The sequence below is a fragment of the Macaca nemestrina genome, chromosome 5 (genome assembly GCF_043159975.1).
Source record: "Macaca nemestrina isolate mMacNem1 chromosome 5, mMacNem.hap1, whole genome shotgun sequence".
Taxonomy (NCBI): Eukaryota; Metazoa; Chordata; class Mammalia; order Primates; family Cercopithecidae; genus Macaca; species Macaca nemestrina.
The window spans coordinates 101,017,592-101,039,299 of NC_092129.1; the positions used below are offsets into that span (position 1 = coordinate 101,017,592).

A 21,708-nucleotide genomic window follows, 5' to 3' on the forward strand; every position below is an offset into this window, starting at 1 on the left:
CTTTATTAGAAAAGGGAAGTGGCAGAAGAGAGGCATGTAAGAATTAACAACTTGGGCCCACGGATTTTGGAAAACACCTTGACTCCAAGATAAATGTGTATTTTTTTCTCCCTACAGACTACAAGAGCAACTTGGGAGATTCTGATCAGCAAACACAGCTATTCCTAAGCTTACCATCAGCACACTGCCCCCTCTACCTGGAGGAATTGCCATCTTTCCCTCATATATGAAGCTAGCCTGACTGACTGGATCAATCTGAACCATCAACAGGGTGGCCAATGCTATATGCAGATTACTCTGAAATTCACTCTCTGGGATACTATTTGGCACATTAGTCCAGTTGAGATTGACTAATTAGTGCCCTAGTATAGTAAAAATGTTGATGCTCTTTTCTATTCGGCCATCTTGGCCCTCCCTTATGCCCCTTTCAAAGTGTCAAATGCAGTATACAAAGTACCTCTGCCTCAAAGGAGCTGAATCCATTCTTAACCCTTGGTATCTTTCAAGGACGTGAGAATGAAGACTCAGTGTGTCCTGAGCATAACAGTTTGCAGGTAAGAAAATGAGGACAGAGGGATGACATATGTCTTGCCTGAGTTCTATGAGCCTTTAGCAAACTGTAGATCACCACAGTCCTTTCCACCTTTCTCTCCTTCATTGACTTTCTTCCTCCTTGTTTAACTGCACTTTCTCCGGTGCTCAGGTCATGCTCTGGGCCAATGTCTATGACAGACCCATGAACTTCAGCTCTAGATGCTAAAGACCTGTTTTTTCCCTCTTCTCTTACATAAAAATATCTATGTTGCTTTATCCTGTATTTGTGTCTTAGGGGAATGTTTGCTCTCTTAGCAATTGTCAACTATTATTTCTCTTGGGCAGAGACTCACTCTTTTGGGGCTCTGGTGCTGGCTGGTATCAAGGTTTCAAAGAAGGGACTGAAGTTACTCTATGGGAAGCAGAAAGAGAAATTTGTGGGCAGTTGAGAAGTTGTAGAGGAAGGACAGCAAAGGGCCGTGGACTAATGGGATGCTGTACAGGGGTGATGAGACACACCATCTTGACTGGGCACATCTTTAGTGAATTCCTAAACTTATAAGTCATTTTGTAAGAATAGATTTGTTTGTATAAAGTAGAGAAGAGGTTGAGTTTCTGACTGGATTAGTGAGGAGTAAAACAGAGTTTGTTCAACACTGAAGGCAGAATGAGGAAGGGCCTTCTGGAAGCAAGTGTCAAAGGACTTTAGAAACCATGGGAGGGTTTGGGCTGTCGCTATCCATGGCATTAAGAGATCAGGTCAAGTGCATGTAGGTTTTTGAGGGTTAGGAAAGCCTGAGATGATGTTACCTGGAGCACACAGGTCAATCTGACTAAAGCAATATGATGCTTCATTAACTGTTGCAGCAATCACGTGTGAAGCCCTTCACTCCACCAATAGGCTTAAACTTGGCAAGGAGAGGGACTGAAGTTTTCAATTGTTTATTCTTTGGAGCTCAAGTTAGGATACACTTGAGTAAAGTTACCAAACAGGAACATCTTTGACCACTGAATCCTGGGGATAGTAGAGTGCAGAGGACAAAGTCAGAGTAGATAGTGGACACTGAGATAACTGGACTGTGGCCCTCTTTGTGCCTGTCTTTGCTTCTCCATCTCTGTCTCTGTTTCTCTCTTTCACGAGATGGAAACTCAACATGAAGGAAGCAGGATGGGTTGTGAGGTCAATGCTAGCTTGGCTGGCATTTTCCCTGGGCAGAGGAGGTACCTCTCTTTCTTTTATTCACCCCTTCCCCAAATTCTCACCCATCAGGGTTGAAATGCCTTGATCAGGTTGTTAAGGACTTCTGTTTTTCTGTTAGAAATAAGCCCTAAAACAACCACTGTTGAAAAAAGTTCCACCTTGATTTAAAATCTCAGTATAGTTGAATGGCCAGTATCAGACCTGGGATGGAGAGTGTGGAGGAAGCAGAGCACCAGGAGGGGTGAGATGCAGGAAAGAGGTAATGGTTACAGAGTGTACTCAGTTTTAGGCACTCCTTGTTCATTTGAATTTATGCAACAACTCCCATGAAAACAGAATTTTGTTTTTCTCTCTCTCTCTCTTTTTTTTTTTTTTTTTTGTTAAATGACTTCATGCACTTCCATAGCCAACTAAATCCTCCTTGACTCTGGGGATATAATGGTTGCCCAGGATCTCAGGAATGAGGCTACATCTAATATCAATTTCAACCAGAAGGCAGCTATAATTTCAGAAAACCACGAGATTGAATGCAAGGATGAGCACTTGTATTAAAGAACAAGTCTTTTTGTATAAACAAAGGCACAGAAAGATTAAATAACTTGTTCAAGATTATGTGACTACTGGCATACGAGGAATTAGATATTTATCAGGCCCTGTCACACCTTGTTGGGTACCAACTGTGGTGAAGTGAGGGGATAAAAGGTGCATCAAAGAACACGATATGCTGAAGAGCAAATTTTCCTTTCATGATTTACCTTAGGCTGGCTATGATGGTTGGTCATTGCGGTGCAAGGAGTTGGAGAAGGGAGGGATTAAGTGAGTCAAGGAGGGAGACAAAGCAGATCCTGGGGAAGGGTTAAACCTGAAAGAAGACAGAGCTTAAAGTAGCAAAGAGAAAAACTTGGAAGAGGAAGAAAAGGAAAACAAAGAATTTACACAGGGGGATTTTTCTCTTCCCTTAGAAAACGTGAGTTAAGTGGAGTGAAAGAAGAAAATAGTTCAGTTTTGGAGCAACAGATATTTATAGCTATCTATCACAAATTTCCCTTTGTGTTCACTTGAACAAAATAAATTCAATAGGATATCATCATTGAAATTCAACCAAAATATTGTGTATGGTCTGGAATTGGTTTTAAAAATTTTAACAGTCTAGGAGAGATTCTTTGTTTTCCTGACTTTAAAAAAGTTGCAGATAAATGTGCTTCTGATCAGAGAGGAAGCAAGGAGAGGGCACTGTGCCAAACATATGTAGGCAGGTGCTATACAACTTCTCCACACAGCCCTGCCAAAGCACTTGTGGGTGACCTGGCACTTAATGAAAAATGCGTGCTTCTCTGCGCACACATTGCAAGGAGGATGAGACCTCCCAGCTTATCTGGATTTGATATTAAAACAATATTGGAACACATCACTCCAAAGGTGTCAGAGTGGGCAATTCCCTCTTCGTGTCTGGTCCTGCCCCATGCCTACACCCAAACTCAATTCTTTTTATCTCCTAGAATAATGAGGCTGCTGAGCATCAATGGTAACATCATCTGAGATGTTGGCGGGTTTTGAAAAAATAACAGAAAATAAGTCTGTTTCTTGGCCCACGCCTTTACCCTTAGAGTGAGCAGGATTTTCTGCTTTGCTATTTAACCTTCTGTGATTAGAAAATACAAGGTCACAGAAAGGAAGCATAATGAGATGGAGTGGATTTTCACCATCTCAGAGAAGGTGTGGTGGAGGGTCCTGGCTCTAGTCAAGGTCGGTATATTAGTTTCTAAGGGTGGTTGTAACAAATTACCAAAAACGTGGTGACTTAAAACAACAAATCAATCCTTTCCAATTCTGAAGGCAGGAATTTCAGAATCATAGTGGCAGCAGCAACATGCTCTGTCTGAGACTCTGTGTAGAATCCTTCCTCATCTATTCCCAGCTTCTAATGGTGGCTAAAAATCCTTGGTATTTTTTGGATGGCAGCTGCATCACTCCAGTCTCTGCCTTTGTCATCAAATGGCATTCTCCCTGTGTGTCTGTCTTTATGCATTTGTTTTCTCCTTTTCTTATAAGGACACCAAGCCATAACGGACTAGGGCCCACCTTAATGATTTTATTTGAATTTGATTCCACCTGCAAAGGCCCTATTTCAGAGCTGCTTTGGTGCCCAAGTGATTCAGATAGTGATATGATTTGGCTGTGTCCCCACCCTAATCTCATCTTTAATTCCCACTTATTCTAGGAGGGACCTGGTGGGAAGTATTGAATCATGGGGGTAGGTCTTTCCCATGCTGTTCTTATGATAGTGAACAAGTCTCATGAGATCTGATGGTTTTAAAAAGAGGAATTACCCTGTGCAAGCTCTCTTTCTTCATGTACTGCCATCCATGTAAGACATGACTTGCTCTTCCTTGCCTTCTGCCATGATCATGATGCTTCTCCAGTTGTGTCGAACTGTAAGTCCTTTAAACCTCTTTCTTTTGTAAATTGTCCAGACTCGAGTATATCTTTATCAGCAGCATGAAAACAGACTAATACAGTAAATTGGTACCAGTAGAGTGGGATGCTACTGAAAAGATACCTGAAAATGGGGAAGCAACTTTGGAACTGGGTAACAGGCAGAGGTTGGAACAGTTCAGAGGGTTCAGAAGACAGGAAAATGTGGGAAGGTTTGAAACTTCCTAGAGACTTGTTTTATGGCTTTGACCAAAGTGCTGATAATGATACGGACATTATCCAAGTTGAGGTGGTCTCAGATGGAGATGAGGAACTTGTTAGGAACTGGATCAAAGGTGACTCTTGTTATATTTTAGCAAAGAGACTGGTGGTATTTTGCCCTTACCATAGAGATGTATGGAACTTTAAACTTGAGAGAGATGATTTAGGGTATCTGGCAGAAGAAATTTCTAAGCAGTAAAACATTCAAGTGATTACTTGGGTGCTGTTAAAGGCATTCGGTTTTAAAAGGGAAACAGAGCATAAAAGTTCAGAAAATTTGCTGCCTGAAAATGCAATATGAAAGAAAATCCCATTTTCTGAGAAGAAATTCAAGCAGGCTACAGTTTTTGCACAAGTAATAAGGGTCCAAATGTTAATCACCAAGACTGTGGAGAAAACGTCTCCAGAGCATGTCAGAGAACTTTGTGGCAGCTCCTCCCATCACAGGTCCAGAGACATAAAAGGAAAAAAATTGTTTCATTGGCTGGGTCAAGGCGTGCTGTATGTAGTCTAGGGACTTGGTGCCCTGCGTTGCAAGCCATGACTAAAAGGGGGCCAAGGTACATCTCAGGCTGTGGTTCAGAGAGTGGAAGCCTTAAGCCTTGGCAGTTTCCACGTGGTGCTGAGCCTGCGGGTGCACAGAAGTCAAGAATTAAGGTTTGGGAACCTACGCCTAGGTTATAGAGGATGTATGGAGATGCCTGGATGTCCAGGCAGAAGTTTGCTGCAGGAGCAGGGAACTCATGAAGAACTTCTGCTAGGGGAGTGTGGAAGGGAAATGTGGGGTGGGAGCCCCCACCCAGAGTCCCCACTGGGGTGCTCCCTGTGAGAAGACAGCCACCGTCCTCTAGACCCCAGAATGGTAGATCCATTGACAGCTTGCACTGTGCACCTGGAAAAGCCACATTCAACACCACCCCATGAAAGCAGCCAGGAGGGAGGCTGTATCCTGCAAAACCACAGGAGCAGAGCTGTCCAAGGCCCTAGGAACCTACCTCTTGCATAAGCATGACACATATGGGAGACATGGAATCATTTTGGCCAATTCCTCCCATTTGAAATGAGTGTATTTATCCAATGCCTATACCCCCATTGTATCTAGGAAGTAAGTAACTTGTTTTTGATTTTACAGGCTCATAGGTGGAAGGGGCTTGCCTTGTCTCAGATGAGAGGTTGGACTGTGGACTTTTGAGTTCATGTTGAAATGAGTTAAGACGTTGGGGAACTGTTGGGAAGGCATGATTGGTTTTAAATTGTAAGGAAATGAGATTTGGGAGGAACCAGAAGTAGAATAATATTGTTTGGCTGTGTTCCCACCCAGGTCTCATCTTGAATTCCCACGTGTTGTGAGACAGACCCAGTGGGAGTTAATTGAATGATGGGGACAGGTCTTTCCCATGCTGTTCTCATGACAGTGAACAAGTCTCATGAGATCTAGTGGTTTTACACAGAGGAGTTCTCCTGCACAAGCTCTCTCTCTTTGCCAACTGCCATCAATGTAAGATGTGACTTGCTCCTCCTTGCCTTCCACCATGATTGTGAGGCCTCTCCAGCCATGTGGAACTGTAAGTCCATTAAACCTCTTTCTTTCGTAAATTGCCCAGTCTCGGGTATGTTCAGCATCATGAAAATGGACTAATAAAATTAGGGAAAGAAAGGGAGGCTTTCTTTACTTTTTCAAGGAATACAGTGTGGCTTTGGCACATAGAAGACCCCAGAAATACAGCACTGTTTGACACCTGGAGAGTTGACAGCCTTAAGGGTGCTAGGAGGCAATAGATATATTAATGGGGACAAATGGCAGTGGTAGGATGGGTCCTCTCAAGATGGCTTTGGATAGGAGTGAAAGACCATAGAGAAAGGCAAGTCCTAAGGACCCTCCAGAACCATTAGTTTTTTAGTAGTGTGCCCATACAGACAATTGCCTGAGCTGGGAGAGTAAGAGAGTGGAAAGCGTGCACTACCAATAATTACCCAGGGACAGCTGGAACTTCTCAGAGAAACCAGCCTCACAGCCACCCCACATTTATTTAAGTTTTATAAAAAGTACATGTATTTAGGATGTACAATGGGATGTTTTGATATGTATATATACATTAAACATTACTATAGTTAGCTAATTAATATATCCATTTCTTCACATAGCTACCATTTTTTTGTATGTGTGGTGAAACCAGTTAAAATCTACTCCTTTAGCAAATTTCAAGTATAAAATACAGTATTATTAATTATAGTCCCTGATACAGTTAGGCTTTGTGTCCCCACCCAAATCTCATTTTGAATTGTAGTTGCCACAATCCCCATGTGTCATGGAGGGACCCAGTGGGATGTAATTGAATCATGGAGGTGGTTTCTACCATGCTGTTCTCATGATAATGAATGAGTTCTTACAAGATCTGATGGTTTTATAAGAGATTTTTTCCCTCTTCACTCTGTACTTTTTTCTCTCCTGCCACCACGTGAAGAAGGACATGTTTGCTTCCCCTTCTGCCATGATTGTTAAGTATCCTGAGACTTCCCCAGCCATATGAGTTGTGAAGTCAATTAAACTCTTTCCTTTATAAATTACCCAGTTTCAGGTATTTCTTCATAGCAGGGTGAAAAAAAATACAGTCCCTATGCTATGCATTAGATCTCTCGAACTTGTTCACCCTGTGTAATTGAAACTTCATACCTTTCAACTAATACCTCCCTGTTCTCTGCCTCCTATCTACCACTATTCTACTCTGTTTCTATGAGTTGGACTGTTTTAGATTCCTCATATCAGTAGTATCATGTATTATTTGTCCCTTTGTGTCTAGCTTATTTTACTTAGTATAGTGTCCTCCAGGTTCATCTAGGTTGTCACAATTGACAAGACTTTCTTCTTTTTAAAAGCTGAATAATATTCAATTGTATATGTATATCACATTTTCTTTATCTATTCATCAATTGATGGACACTAAGATTGTTTTCATATCTTGGCTATTGTGAATAATACCGCAATGAACAAGGGAGTGCAGATACTCTTTCACAAACAGATTTCATTCCCTTAGGTTATGTCCTCAGAAATGGGATTACTGGATCATTTGGTTGTTCTATTTTTAATTCCCGTGAGCAATCTGCAGACTGTTTTCCATAATAGCTATACCAATTTACATTCCCATCAAATGTGTGCCAGAGTTCCCTTTTCTTCACACCCTCACCAATGCTTGCTCTCTTGTCTTTTGGTAATGGCCATTCTAACAGCTATAAAGTGATATCTCATTGTAGTTTTAATATGCATTTTCCTGATGATTAGTGATGTCAAGTACCTTTTTATATATTTGTTGGCCATTTGTAAGTCTTCTTCAGAAAAGTGCCTATTTATTTTCTTTGCTCATTTTTAAATGAATTGTTTTTTTAAAAAATAATATTGAGTTGTAGGAGATTCTTATGTAATTTGGATATCAATCCTTTATCAGATATATGGTTTGCAAATATTTTTTCTTATTCCATGGTTGCCTTTTTATTTTGTTGTTTCTTTCGTTGCACAGAAGTTTTTTCATTTGATATAGTTCCACTTATTTATTTTTGCTTTTTATGCCTGTGCTTTTGATGTCAAATCCCACCCAAAAATTGCCAAGACCAATATCGAGAAGACTTTATGTTTCCTTCTAGGAGTCTTATGTTTCAGGTCTTATGTTTAAATCTTTAATCAATTTTGAACTGTTTTATTTGTGAGTGGTGTAAGACGAGGCTCCAATTTCATTATTTTCTATGTGGATATCCAGTTTTTCCAACACCATTTATTGAAGAGACTATCCTTTCTTTGTTGCATGTTCTTGCTGCTCTTGTCAAAAATTATTTGACAGTATGTGTGTAGGTTTATTTTTGGGCTCTCTATTCTGCTCCATTGATCTATATGTCTTTTTTAATTCCAGTGCCATGCCGTTTTGATTCCTAAAGCTTTGTAATATAATTTAAAATCAGAATGTATGAAATCTCCACCTTTGTTCTTCTTTCTCAAGATTTCCTTGGCTATTTGATGTCTATTGTGGTTCCATATGAATTTCAGGATTTTTTTCTATTTCTGTGAAAAAAAGCCTTTGCAATTTTGATGGGGATTGCATTGAATCTGTAGATTGTTTTGACAATCACCCTACTCTTTAGAAGCCTGTGGTACTGTGAGCACAGCAATCCCTTTCAGGGCTGACCCTAATGATAAGCACACTGGGCAACAATCTTTTATTGATTTGAATTGTATTAGAGGTAGGCTACAGAGGACAATAAAGTTCTTTGCTTTGATTTTAGGTTTAACCTTTAGAAAAATGCCCTATAGGCTTATTTACATGATCTAGACTTTTGCCTTGGGATTGAGGGTCCCTTCAGTACAGCATTCTCTTTGTTGACACAATACAAGGACTACGGGAAAATACACAAGTGCTAACTCTTCAGGGGCTGAGGGCCCTAGCTGGGAGAGAAGTGATCTTCTTCCATTAGACTATCAACGTTGGTTGGGTTGATAGAATAGCAAGTGATCACCTTTGATACCATATCCTCAGGGGATAAAAGTTCAATAGAGGGAATTGGTACTGGGAAGGAGATTGTTAGACACTTGTCTTGGTCCAACCCAAAGTTGAGGGATAGGGAATAGAGGCTGGGGCATTGCTGAGAAAGAGTCTCAAAAAAGGACACAAAGGGAATCTAAGATGCAATATGTCTACTTATCAAGGGTCCCCAGAAGCAACCTCAACCTTTCTTATATCCAGAGGGAAACTGAGCAAAGGAAGTAAGAAATATTTCATTTCTCTTCTTGGCTATGTAACCATCCTTTTCCAGGAACCAGGATGTCTAGCTTCTCTGAAAGGTATTAAGTTCCAAATATGACATTGATGACAGAGATGCCATCCTGTTTTATTATTCTAGGGTCTCTCTTCCTGCTACTATGGAAGAATGGAAAGTTTGGCTCTCAGAGGATTTTTATGAGAATCAGAAAAGCTTATACCAGCAGCCCCAGCAAGCACTATTTCTGAGGCTGTCTCAGGTCCTCTAACTTTTCTATTCTTAATTTTCATTTTTCGCAGGTACACGGGAGTTATGTATGTTTATACGGTACATGAGATATTTTGGTACTGGCATACAGTGTGTAATAATCTCGAAGGGTAAATGGGACATCCATCACCTCAAGGCATTAATCATTTCTTTGTGCTACAAGCATTCCAGTTATATTCTTTTGGTTATTCTAAAATGTAAAATACATTATTTTTGACTGTAGTCACCCTGTTATGCTATTAAATACTAGATCTTATTCATGCTATCTATTTTTGTACTCTTTAACCATTCCCACTACTCATCCCTCCACCCCTACCACTAACCTCCGAGGCCTCTTGTAACCATCACTTTACTCTCTATCGCCATGAATTTAATTGTGTTAATTTTTAGCTCTCATGGATAAGTGAGAACATGCAAAATTTATCTTTCTGTGCTTGACTTATTTCACTTAACATAGTGACCTCCAGTTCCATCCATGTTATTGCAAATGACAGGATCTCATTCGTTTTTATGGCTGAATAGTATTCATTGTGTATATATACCACATTTTCTTTATCCATTTGTCTGTGATGAACACTTAGTTTGTCTCCAAGTCTTGGCTATTGTGAACAGAGCTGCAATAAACATGGGGGTGAAGATATCTCTTCAATATACTGATGTCCTTTCTTTTGGATAGATACCTAGCGGTGAGATTGCTGGATCGTATGGCAGTTTTATTTCTAGATTTTTGAGGAACCTCCATAATGTGCTCCATAGCAGTTGTACTAATTGACATTCCCACCAATAGTGTACGAGGGTTCCTTTTTCTCCACATCTTTACCAGCATTTATTTTTGCCTGTCTTTTGAATAAAAGACATTTTAACTGTGGTGAGATAATATCTCATTGTAGCTTTGTTGTGCCTTTCTTTGATGATCAATGACATTGAGCCCCTTTTCATATATCTGTTTGTCATTGTATGTCTTCTTTTAAAAAATGTCTATTCAGACCTTTTGCCCATTTTTAAATTGGATTATTGGATTTTTTTTTTCCTGTAGAATTGTTTGAGCTGCTTATATATGCTGATTATTAATCCCTTGTCAGATGGATAGTTTGCAAAAATTTTCTCAAATTCTGTGAATTGTCTCTTCATTTTGTGGATTGTTTCCTTCACGGTGCAGAAGTTGTCAACTTGATCTGATCCCAATTGTTCATTTTTGCTTTGGTTGCCTATGCTTGTGGGGTATTACTCAAGAAATCTTTGCCTAGCCCAATGGCTGGGGGAGTTTCCCCAATGTTTTCTTTTAGTAATTTCATAGTTTGAGGTCTTAGATTTAGGACTTTAATGCATTTTTATTTGATTTTTGTATATGATGAGAGATAGGGATCTAATTTCATTCTTCAGCATATGGATATGCAGTTTTCTCAAGGATAATTTGACTCCTCTCTTTCCAATTTAGATGCCTTTTATTTCTTTATCTTGTCTGAGTACTCTAGCTAGGATCTCCAGTACTATGTTGAATAACAGTGGTGAACGTGGGCATCCTTGTCATGTTCCAGATGTTAGAGGAAAGGCTTTCAGTTTTCGCCATTCAGTATGATACTAGATGGGGGTCTGTTATATATGGCTTTTATTATGTTGGGGTATGTTCCTTCTACACCAATTTTTTAAATCATAAAGAGATGTTGAATTTTGTGAAATGTTTTCCAGCATCAGTCAAAATGATCATATGATTTTTATCCTTCATTCTGTTGATGCAGTTGTCACATTGATTAGTGTATGCTGAACCATTTTTGCATCCCTGGGATAAATCTCACTTGGTCATAATGAATGATCCTTCTAATTTATTGTTGAATTTGATTTGCTAGTATTTTGTTGAGAATTTTTGCATCAATATTTATCAGAGGTATTGACCTGTGGTTTTTCTTTTTTGATGTATCTTTGGTTTTGGTTTCAGAGTAATAATGGCCTTGTAGAATGAGTTTGGAAGTGTTCCCTCCTCCTCTATTTTTTGAATAATTTGAATAGGATTAGTATTAATTTTTAAAAAATGTTTGGTAAAATTCAACAGTGAAGCCATCAGGTCCCAGGCTCTTTCTTGCTGGAATGTTTTTATTATGGCTTTAATCTCATCACTAGTTATTGATCTGTTCATGTTTTGAGTTTCTTCCTGGTTCAATCATGGTAGGTTGTAAATGTCCAGAAATTCATCCATTTCTCCTAGGTTATCTGGTTATTGGCATATAGTTACTGATACTAGCCTCTAATGATCCTTTGAATTGTGTAATATCTGTTGTAATATCTCCTTTTTCACCTCTGTTTTTATTTATTTGGGACTCCTTTCTTTTTTCTTACTTAGTCTGGCTAAATATTTGTCAATTTTGTTTATCTTTTTAAAAAACAACTTCTCATTTTATTGATTTATTGTATTTTTTGTTTCAATTTTATTTATTTCTGCTCTGATGTTTATTATGTATTTGTTTTACTAGTTTTGGGTGTGGTTTGCTCTTGCTCTTCTAGTTAAGATGCATTGTTGTGTTGTTTATTTAAACCTTTTCGACTTTTTTGATGTAGGTGCTTATTACTATAAACTTCTCTCTTAGTACTGTTTTCACTGTATCCTATAGGTTCTGATATGTTGTGTTTCCATTTTTATTTTCTTCAATAAATTTTTAAAATTTCTTCTTAATTTCTTTATTGACTCACTGGTCATTTGAAAGCATGTTGTTTAATATCCATGTGTTTGTATAGTTTTAAAAATTCCTGTTGTTATTGATTTCTAGTTTTATTACATATGTTCAGAGAAGATGCTTCACATTATTTTAATTTTCTGAATTTTATAAGACTTGTTTTGTGACCTAACATATCGTCTTGAGAATTATCCAAGTGCTAAGGAGACAAATGTGTTTTCTGCTGCTGTTATATGAAATGTTATGCAAATATCTAGTATGTACATTTGGTCTATAGTGCAGATTAAATTTGATGTTTCCTTATTGATTTTCTGTCTAAATGATCTGTTCAATGCCCAAAGTGGGGTCTTAAAGTCTCCAGTCATAAATTTAACAGGGTCTATTTCCTTCTTCCTTCTTTAGCTCTAATAATATTTGCTTTATATATCTGAGTGCTTCAGTGTTGGGTGCATATATATTTACAATTGTTATATACTCTTGCTGAATTGACACTTGTCGTTATGTAATGACCTTCTTTGTGTCTTTTCATAGCTTTTTGTCTTGATATCTATTTTGTTTGATATGAGTATAGCTATTCCTGCTTATTTTTATTTACCATTCGCATGGAATATCTTTCTCCCTCCCTTTATTTTTAGTCTCTGTGTGTCTTTACAGGTGAAGTGGTTTTTTCATAGGCAACAAATGAATTTTTTTTTTAATCCATTCAGCCACTCTGTGTCTTTTCATTGGAGAGGTTAATCCATTTACATTCCATGTTATTGTTGATAAGTAAGGACTTACTCCTGCCATTTTTGTATTTATTTTCTGGTTGCTGTGTACTCTTCTCTTTCTTTTTTCCTTTGTTCTTGTCTTCTTCTTAATGAGGGTGATTTTCTCTGGGGGTATATTTTAATTTCTTGCTTTTTATTTTTTATGTATTTGTTGTATGTGTTTTGATTTGTGGTTACCATGAGGCTTGCAGATACTATTTTATAACCCATTATTTTAAACTGATGGCAACTTAGCACAGATTGCATAAACAATCTAACAAGAAGAAAGCTAACAAGATGTTTACACTTTAACTTCATCCCCCCATATTTTAACTTTTTGTTGTTTCTATTTATACCTTATTGTACTGAATATGTCTTAAAAAGTTGTTGTAGTTATTATTATTATGATTTTTTGAGACAGTCTCGCTCTGTCACCCAGGCTAGAGTGCAGTGGTGTGATCTCAGCTCACTGCAAGCTCTGCCTCACGGATTCATGCCATTCTCCTGCCTCAGCCTCCCAAGTAGCTGGGACTACAGGCGCCTGCCATCATGCATAATGTTTTGTATTTTTAGTAGAGACGGGGTTTCACCGTGTTAGCCAGGATGGTGTCGATCTCCTGACCTCATGATCCGCCCTCCTTAGCCTCCCAAAATGCTGGGTTTACAGGCATGAGCCACTGCGCCTGGCCTGTAGTTATTTTATTTTATTTTTGTTTATCAGTTCACCTTTTAGTCTTTTTACTCAAGATATGAGAAGTTTACACACCACAATTACAGTGTTATAATATTCTATGTTTTTCTATGTACTTACTGTTACCCATGAGTTGTGTACCTTCAGATGATTTCATTTTGCTCATTAACATCCTTTACTTTCATATTGAAAAATTTCTTTTAACATTTCTTGTAGGATAGGTTTGGTGTTGATGAAATCCCTCAGTTTTTATTTGTCTGAGAAAATCTTTATTTCTTCTTCATGTTTGAAGGATATTTTCATTGGATACACTATTTTAGGATAAAAGTTTTTTCCTTCAACACTTTAAATATGTCACGCCAGTCCCTCTTGGCCTATAAGGTTTTCATTGAGAAGTCTGCTGCCAGACATACTCGAGCTCAATTGTACGTTACTTTTTCTCTCTTGCTGTTTTCTAGGTCTTCTAAGTATGCTTCATTCTTTTCTGTTTTATTTTCTTTTGTCTCCTCTGACTGTGCATTTTCAACTAGCCTGTCTTCAAGCTCACTAATTCCTTCCTCTGCTTGATGAATTCTGCTGTCAAGCGACTCTAATGCAGTCTTCAGTTTGTCAGCTGCAGTTTTCAGCTCCAGAATTTCTGCTTGATTCTTTTTAATTGTTTAAATATCTGTTTAATGTATCTGATAGGATTCTGAATTTCTTCTCTGTGTTATCTTGAATTTTGTTGGGTTTTCTCAAAATAGCTATTTTGAATGCTCTGTCTGAGAGGTCACATATCTCAATTTCTCCAGGATTGTTCCCTTGTGCTTTATTTAGTTTTGTGAGGTCATGTTTCCTGGATAGTCACCACACTTGTAGATGTTCATTGGTGTCTGAGCATTGAAGCATTAGGCATTTATTGTAGTCTTTTCAGTCTGGGCTTTTTTTTGTACTCATCCTTCTTGGGAAGGCTTTCCAGGTGTTTGAAGGAAATTTGGTGCTGTGATTTAAGTATTTGGTAACTGCAGCCATATCTGCATTATGGGGCACATTAAGCCCAGCAACCCTTTGGCTCTTACAGATGTGTAGAGGTGCCACCTTGGTGATCTTGGATAAGACAGAGAAGAATTCCCTGGTTTACCAGGCAGTTACTCTTGTTCTCTTCCCTTGCTTTCTCCCAAACAAATGGAGTCTATCAGTTCCAAGCTCCCTGGAGCTTGGATAGGGCTAACACAATCAACCCTATGACCACCACCACTGGGAGTGTGCTGGCTCAGACCTGAAGCCAGCAGAACAGTGGGTCTTGCCCAATGCTCATGGTAACCACTGCTTGGCTACCCTCTTTGTTTGCTCAAGGTCCTAGGGCTCCACAATCAGTGGGTGGTGAGGCCAGTTAGGCTTGTGTTCTTCCATTCAGGGTAGCAAATTAATCCTGGCCCCTAATGGGTCCAGAGAGGCCATGTGGGAGCCAGTGCCTGGAGTCAGAAATCTTAGGGATCTACTTGGTGCTCTCTTCTACTGCAGCTGAGTTGGCACCCAAACCACAAGAAAGAATCCCACTCTTCCTTCTACTTTTCACAAGCAGAGGAGTGTCCCCATAGCCACTGACATCCCAGGTCCATAGTGAGAACTGCCTGGCTACTGCTGATGTTCACTCAAGGCCCAAAGACTCTTTAGTCAGCCTGTGGTGAATGCTGCTAGTCCTGGGATTCTAATTCTGCCTTCAGGAAGGTGGGCTCTCATCTGACCCAGGGCAGTTCAAGACATCCTGTCCAAGAGCCAAGGCCTGGAAGAACATACTTAGGGCTCTACCCCACTGTGGCCTAGCTGGTACCTAAGATGCAAGACAAAGTCCCGTTTATTCTTCCTTCTCCTTTTCTTTTATTCTCTTTTTTATTTTAACCATATATATTTTTAGACTTAAAAAAAACATACATTACCCTGTTTTCTTAAAGACTAATCAACAGGATGCTTATTAAAGTCTTAATTTTACACATAAATTATAGTGCCATTGTTTTATTGAAGCCATCATTGATTTTATTGAAGAATTATAAATATAACATTAGATCTAGAATGTTTTTCAAAATAAATGTGATTGTAAATATAGGGAACCTATGTAAGAAGCATTGGGTTTTTAGCATAAATATTTCTTTTCTTTCTTTTTTTATACTTTAAGTTCTGGGATACATGTGCAGAATGCGCAGGTTTGTTACATAAGCATATACGTGCCATGGTGGTTTGCTGCACCCATCAACCTGTCATCTACATTAGGTATTTCTCCTCATGCTATCCCTCCCCTTGCTCTCCACCCTCAGACAGGCCCCAGTGTGTGACGTTCCCCTCCCCATGCCCATATGTTCTCATTGTTCAACTCCCACTTATGAGTGAGAACATGCAGTGTTTGGTTTTTTGTTACTGTGTTAATTTGCTAAGAATGATGGTTTCCAGCTTCATCCAAGTCCCTGCAAAGGACATGAACTCATCCTTTTTTATGGCTGCATAGTATCATGATAGATACCTGCCACTTTTCTTTATCCAGTCTATCATTGATGGACATATGGGTTGGTTCCAAGTCTTTGCTATTGTGAATAATGCTGCAGTAAACATATGTGTGTATGTGTCTTTATAGTAGAATGATAGATAATCCTTTGGGTTTATACCCAGTAATGGCATTGCTGGGTCAAATAGTATTTCTGGTTCTAGACCCTTGAGAATCACCACACTGTCTTCCATAATGGTTGAACTAATTTACACTCCCACCAATAGTGTAAAAGTGTTCCTATTTCTCCATATCCTCTCCAGCATCTGTTGTTTCCTGACATTTTAATGATCACCATTCTAAGTGACGTGAGATGATATCTCATTATGGTTTTGATTTGCATTTCTCTAATGACCAGTGATGATTAGCTTTCTTTGTTGGCTGCATAAATGTCTTCTTTTGAGAAGTGTCTGTTCATAACTTTTGCCCACTTTTTGATGGAGCTGTTTGTTTTTTTTCTCGTAAATTTGTTTAAGTTCTTTGTAGATTCTGGATACTAGCCGTTTGTCAGATGGATAGATTGCAAAAATTTTCTCCCATTCTGTAGGTTGCCTGTTCACCTATTTGTCAATTTTAGCTTTGTTGAAATTGTTTTTAGTGTTTTAGTCATGAAGTCTTTGCCCATGCCTATGTCCTGAATGGTATTGTCTAGGTTTTCTTCTAGGGATTTTATGGTTTTAGGTCTTATATTTAAGTCTTTAATATAACTTGAGTTAATTTTTGTGTAAGGTGTGAGGAAGGAGTCCAGTTTCAGTTTTCTGCATATGGCTAGCCAGTTTTCCATCACCATTTATTAAATAGGAAATACTCTCCCCATTGCTTGTTTTTTGTCAGGTTTATCAAAGATTAGATGGTTGCAGATGTGTGGCATTATTTCTGAGGCCTCTGTTCTGTTCCATTGGTCTATATATTTGTTTTGGTATTAGCACCATGCTGTTTTGGTTACTGTAGCCTTGTAGTATAGTTTAAAGTCAGGTAGCATGATGTCTACAGCTTTATTCTTTTTGTTTAGGATTGTCTTGGCTATACGGGCTCTTTTTTTGTTCCATATGTAATTTAAGGTAGTTTTTTCTTGTTCTGTGAAGAACATCAGTAGTAGCTTGATGGAATAGCATTGAATCTATAAATTTCTTTGGGCAGTATGGCCATTTTCACGATATTGATTCTTCCTATCCATGAGCATGAAATGTTTTTTCATTTGTTTGTGTCCTTTCTTATATCCATGAGCAGTGGTTTGTTATTCTTCTTGAAGAGGTCCTTCACATCCCTTATATGTTGTGTTCCTAGGTATTTTATTCTCTTTGTAGAAATTGCTAATGGGAGTTCATGCATAATTTGTCTCTCTGCTTGTCTATTATTTATGTATAGAAATGCTTGTGACTTTTGCACTTTGATTTTGTATCCTGAGACTTTACTGAAGTTGCTTATCAGCTTAAGGAGGTTTTGAACTGAGATGATGGGGTTTTCTAAATATACAATCATATTATCTGCAAACAGAGACAATTTGACTTCCTCTCTTTCTATTTTAATACATTTATTTCTTTCTCTTGCCTGATTGCTTTGGCCAGAAATTCCAATACTGTGTTGAACAGGAGTGATGAGAGAGGCCATGTTTTGTTTTGGGCTGGTTTTCAAAGGGAATGCTTCTAGCATTTGCCAATCCAGTATGACATTGACTATGAGTTTGTCATAAATAGTTCTTATTATTTTGAGATACCTTTCATTAATACCTAGTTTATTTAGAGTTTTTAGTATAAAGTGTTGTTGAATTTTCTCGAAGGCCTTTTCTGCATCTATTGAAATAATCATATTGTTTTTTCATTGGTTCTGTTTATGTGATGGATTATGTTTATTAATTTGCATGTACTGAACCAGCTTTGCATCCCAGGGATAAAGCAGACTTGATCATGGTGGATAAGCTTTTTGAAATGCTAGTGCACTCAGTTTTCCAGCATTTTATTGAGGATTTTTGCGTCAATGTTCATCAGGGTTATTGACCTGAAATTTTCTTTTTTGTTGTGTCTCTGCCAGGTTTTGGTATCAGGATGATGCTGGCCTCATAAAATGAGTTAGGGAGCAGTCCCTCTTTATATTGTTTGAAATAGTTTCAAAAGGAATGGCACTAGCTCCTCATTGTGCCTCTGGTAGAATTCGACTGTGAATCTGTCTGGACCTGGACTGTTTTTGGTTGGTAGACTATTAGTTACTGCCTCAATTTCAGAACTTGTTATTGGTCTATTCAGGGATCAGGTTTAGTTTTGGGAGGGTATGTATGTCCAGGAATTTATCCATTTCTTCTAGATTTTCTAGTTTACTAGCATAGAGGTATTTATAATATTCTCTGATGGTAGTTTGTATTTCTGTGTGATCAGTGGTGATATCCTCTTTATCATTTTTTATTGTGTCTATTTGATTCTTCTCTCTTTTCTTCTTTATTAGTCTGGCCAGTGATCTCTCTATTTCATTAATCTATTTAAAAAAAACAGCTTCTTAGTTCATTGATTTTTCAAAGGGTTTTTCATGTCTCTATCTCCTTCAGTTCTGCTCTGATTTTAGTTATTTCGTGTCTTCTGCTAACTTTTGAATTTGTTTGCTCTTGCTTCTCTAGTTCTCCTCACCTACTTATACATTTTAATAGTGAAAGCATTTGAAATATATTCTTCTAGCAATTTTAAAATATTCAGTACATTATTATTAACTACGGTTACCATGCTGTGCAATAGATCTCTAAAACTTATTCCTCTGTCTAACCGGAACTCTGTGTTCATTTGACCATCATCTTCCCATTCCTCACCCCCTACTCCTCACTTGCCTCTGGTAATCACCATTTTACTCTTTCCTCTGAGCTCAACTTTTTAAGATTTTTACATATGAGTGAGGTCATACAGTACTTGTCTTTCTGTATCTGGCTTATTTCACTTAGCATAACATCCTCCAGGTTGATCCATGTTGTCCCAAAAGTTATTCAACTTTGATGCCTCTCCCTCACCTCCTCTCTCTGCCTGCAGGGACACAGGAATCTAAGAACCAGGTCTGCTTTCTCACTATTTTATCTCCAGGGCCTGTCAGACTCGAATGCATGAAGTACAGAATTTGAGCAGTTGGTAAGTCCAGTTACCTCAGTTTCCATTTCTTTCTGCACATACGCATTTATTATGCATCTGTGATTTGAAAGGAGCCATGGGGAGAATGACTTAGCTATATAAAATCTCGGAAATGGTAGCCAGAAATTTGTTTGTAAAGAGAGTGGTCAGTAAGTTTAGTTTGGCTTAAATATACAGTCTGAACCCTTGTGTTACTGAGAAAGAGAATAAGTAGGTGGAAAGCATTAAGAAGCAGTAGAGTTTTGAAGTTTTGAAGTCCACAGTTTTGTGATGGTTGTGACACAAATTAACTCAGAGCTGCAGCAGGCCTTTGCACAAAGAGACATCAGCCTGATATTTGTAACTAAAAATAGTTAAAATTTATTTGGCTGTAGTGGTGGGCAGGTGAGGAGATAGAGCAGAATGTGGGAAAAGAGTAAGAGAAAAAGAGAAAGATTTGAAGATAAAAAATCATCTAATGAGAATCCAAATAAAATTCAATAAACTTCTCAATGGCAGACACTATTGGCTACCTACCTCAGAGCCACCCAACTTTATTCCTTCCTAGCAGAATCCTGGGCTTATTCTGGTATCATTCCTTCTTGCATGAGATTCTGAGGAGGTCAAGCTTATTGGCAAACCCAAGAGGTAAACTAAAAGTGGCCCAAGCCAATTTTGGTGCTACTCTTATTAGAATGTGTCTAGTTCTGGCCAGTGAGGAGAGATTGTTTGAAGGAATTCTGAGAAAGTTTTTCTCTTTGTTTTTGACTTTTGAAAGTTTGACTATGATATATCTAGGTGAGAATCTCTTTGAACCTATTCTACTGAAATGTTGTTGGGCTTCTTGCGTGTGTAAATTAATGTTTTTCATCAAAATTGGGAAATTTTAAATCACTATTTCATCAAATACTTGTTTATGCTTGCCCATTTCCCCCTCTCTTTCAAACATCTATTATGCATATATTGTTACATTAATGGTATTTCACAGGTTTCTGAGGCTCTGTTTGCTTTTATTCATTAATTTTTCTTCTGTTTCTTAGACTAGGTAATCTTTATTAACCTAACTTCAAGTTTATGAATTATTTGCTCTAATAGCTCAAGTCTGTTGTTGACATCCTGTAATGATTTCTATATTCATTTCAGTTATTTATTTATTCACTCCAAATATTTATTTGAGTTTAACATTTTTATGATTTCTACCTCTTTATTGATAGTATTTATTTGATAAGACATAGTTGTGATACTTTCCTCTAATTCCTGAAACATTTTTTTTCTTTAATTCTTTAAACATATTTATAATAGCTGCTTTAAAGTTTTTGTCTAGTCAATCAACATCTGGGACCCTTCAAAGCTAATTTCTGTTACCATCTCCCTTCATGTATGGGCCATACTTCCCTGTTTCTTTGCATGTATTTTTCTTTTTCTTCCCTGAAAATTGGAATTTTCTTGTATTTATTTATTTAAAAAATCCTTAACTTTTTAAAAGTTAGTATGTTCAGTATTGGAAACTGAAAGACATCAGAATCAAAGAACAAAATTATTCACAGTCACAAGCAGTTTACAGTTTGAGGTATCCTTCTAGGTTCTGTGTGTTTATAGATACAACATCCAAATTTTATGAGATTGAGATTGTACAGTATGTATCATACTTTTTCAAACATTGTGAATATTTGCTAATTCAAAATTCCAAAGATATGAGAGTGTTTTGATAATCAAAAATATACTATACCAACTCAATTTGTTAGAAAAAAATGCAATCCCACCATTCTTGGGACAAAAATTTCATAGAAGACAAAAATCACAACATGTCTCTAGATAAAAGTATTGGTAGAGTTACCTCAAACCAGCCTTCCCTTAATGCTCAATTTAAAATTAAACAGAAATCAGCAGAGTACACTAAGTATATTGTTTCTAAGAGAATTCATGATCAGATCTATAACATCAAAATATTAGCAAGAAGGTATGTTTCCATTGAATTACTTAATGTATTCCTGCAGTACAGCCAAAAGAGATGTGCATACATGGATGGCTATTGTCAAAATGTAAATATAAACACCTCTACATATGTCCCTGCCTTTATACTTCCTTCTTCCCCTCTGCTGCTAACCTAATTAACAAGTTCTGACATACACTGGTCAGAGGTGGTTTAACAATTTCATGTTCAAGATTCATCTTTTGTATAAAGTATAGCAAAAAGATAGTTATAAATTGGCCAATTCACTAGCTCTATTTTTTATCATACTTGTTACCTCAGGACATCTATAAAGGTTAGATGTTGCAAAATAATGAACTTTGTCCGTAATAAACACAGGCACTTTAGTAGAAATGCACATAGAGACCTACAGTTGTAATCTAAAACCATCTTCTAGATATGGAGATAAAAGCAAACAGTCCTTCCCTTTACCCTTCCTCTTCTTCCTCTTCCACCATTCCAGTGACTAAATACAGAGTTACATCTAGCTACAAGAGATGGATTAACAAAGGTCCACTCCCACAAGACAGCCCTTCCTAAAAACTAACAAAAGAATATTTATAAAGGAATTATTTCACTAT

General features: G+C 37.8%; 1 long non-coding RNA gene across 2 annotated transcripts in view; it reads left to right on the plus strand.

The window, feature by feature from the left end:
• Positions 1-21,708, plus strand: part of LOC139363159 (uncharacterized) — a 146,370-nt gene that overhangs the window by 51,600 nt on the left and 73,062 nt on the right. Inside the window, exon 1 of one of the 2 annotated variants that reach the window (XR_011623089.1) lies at positions 123-554. The exons of the other annotated variant lie outside the window; for it this stretch is intronic. This is a non-coding gene — a long non-coding RNA (uncharacterized lncRNA). Of the gene's footprint in view, positions 1-122; positions 555-21,708 lie in introns of those variants that run through there. 2 annotated transcript variants of the gene reach the window in all.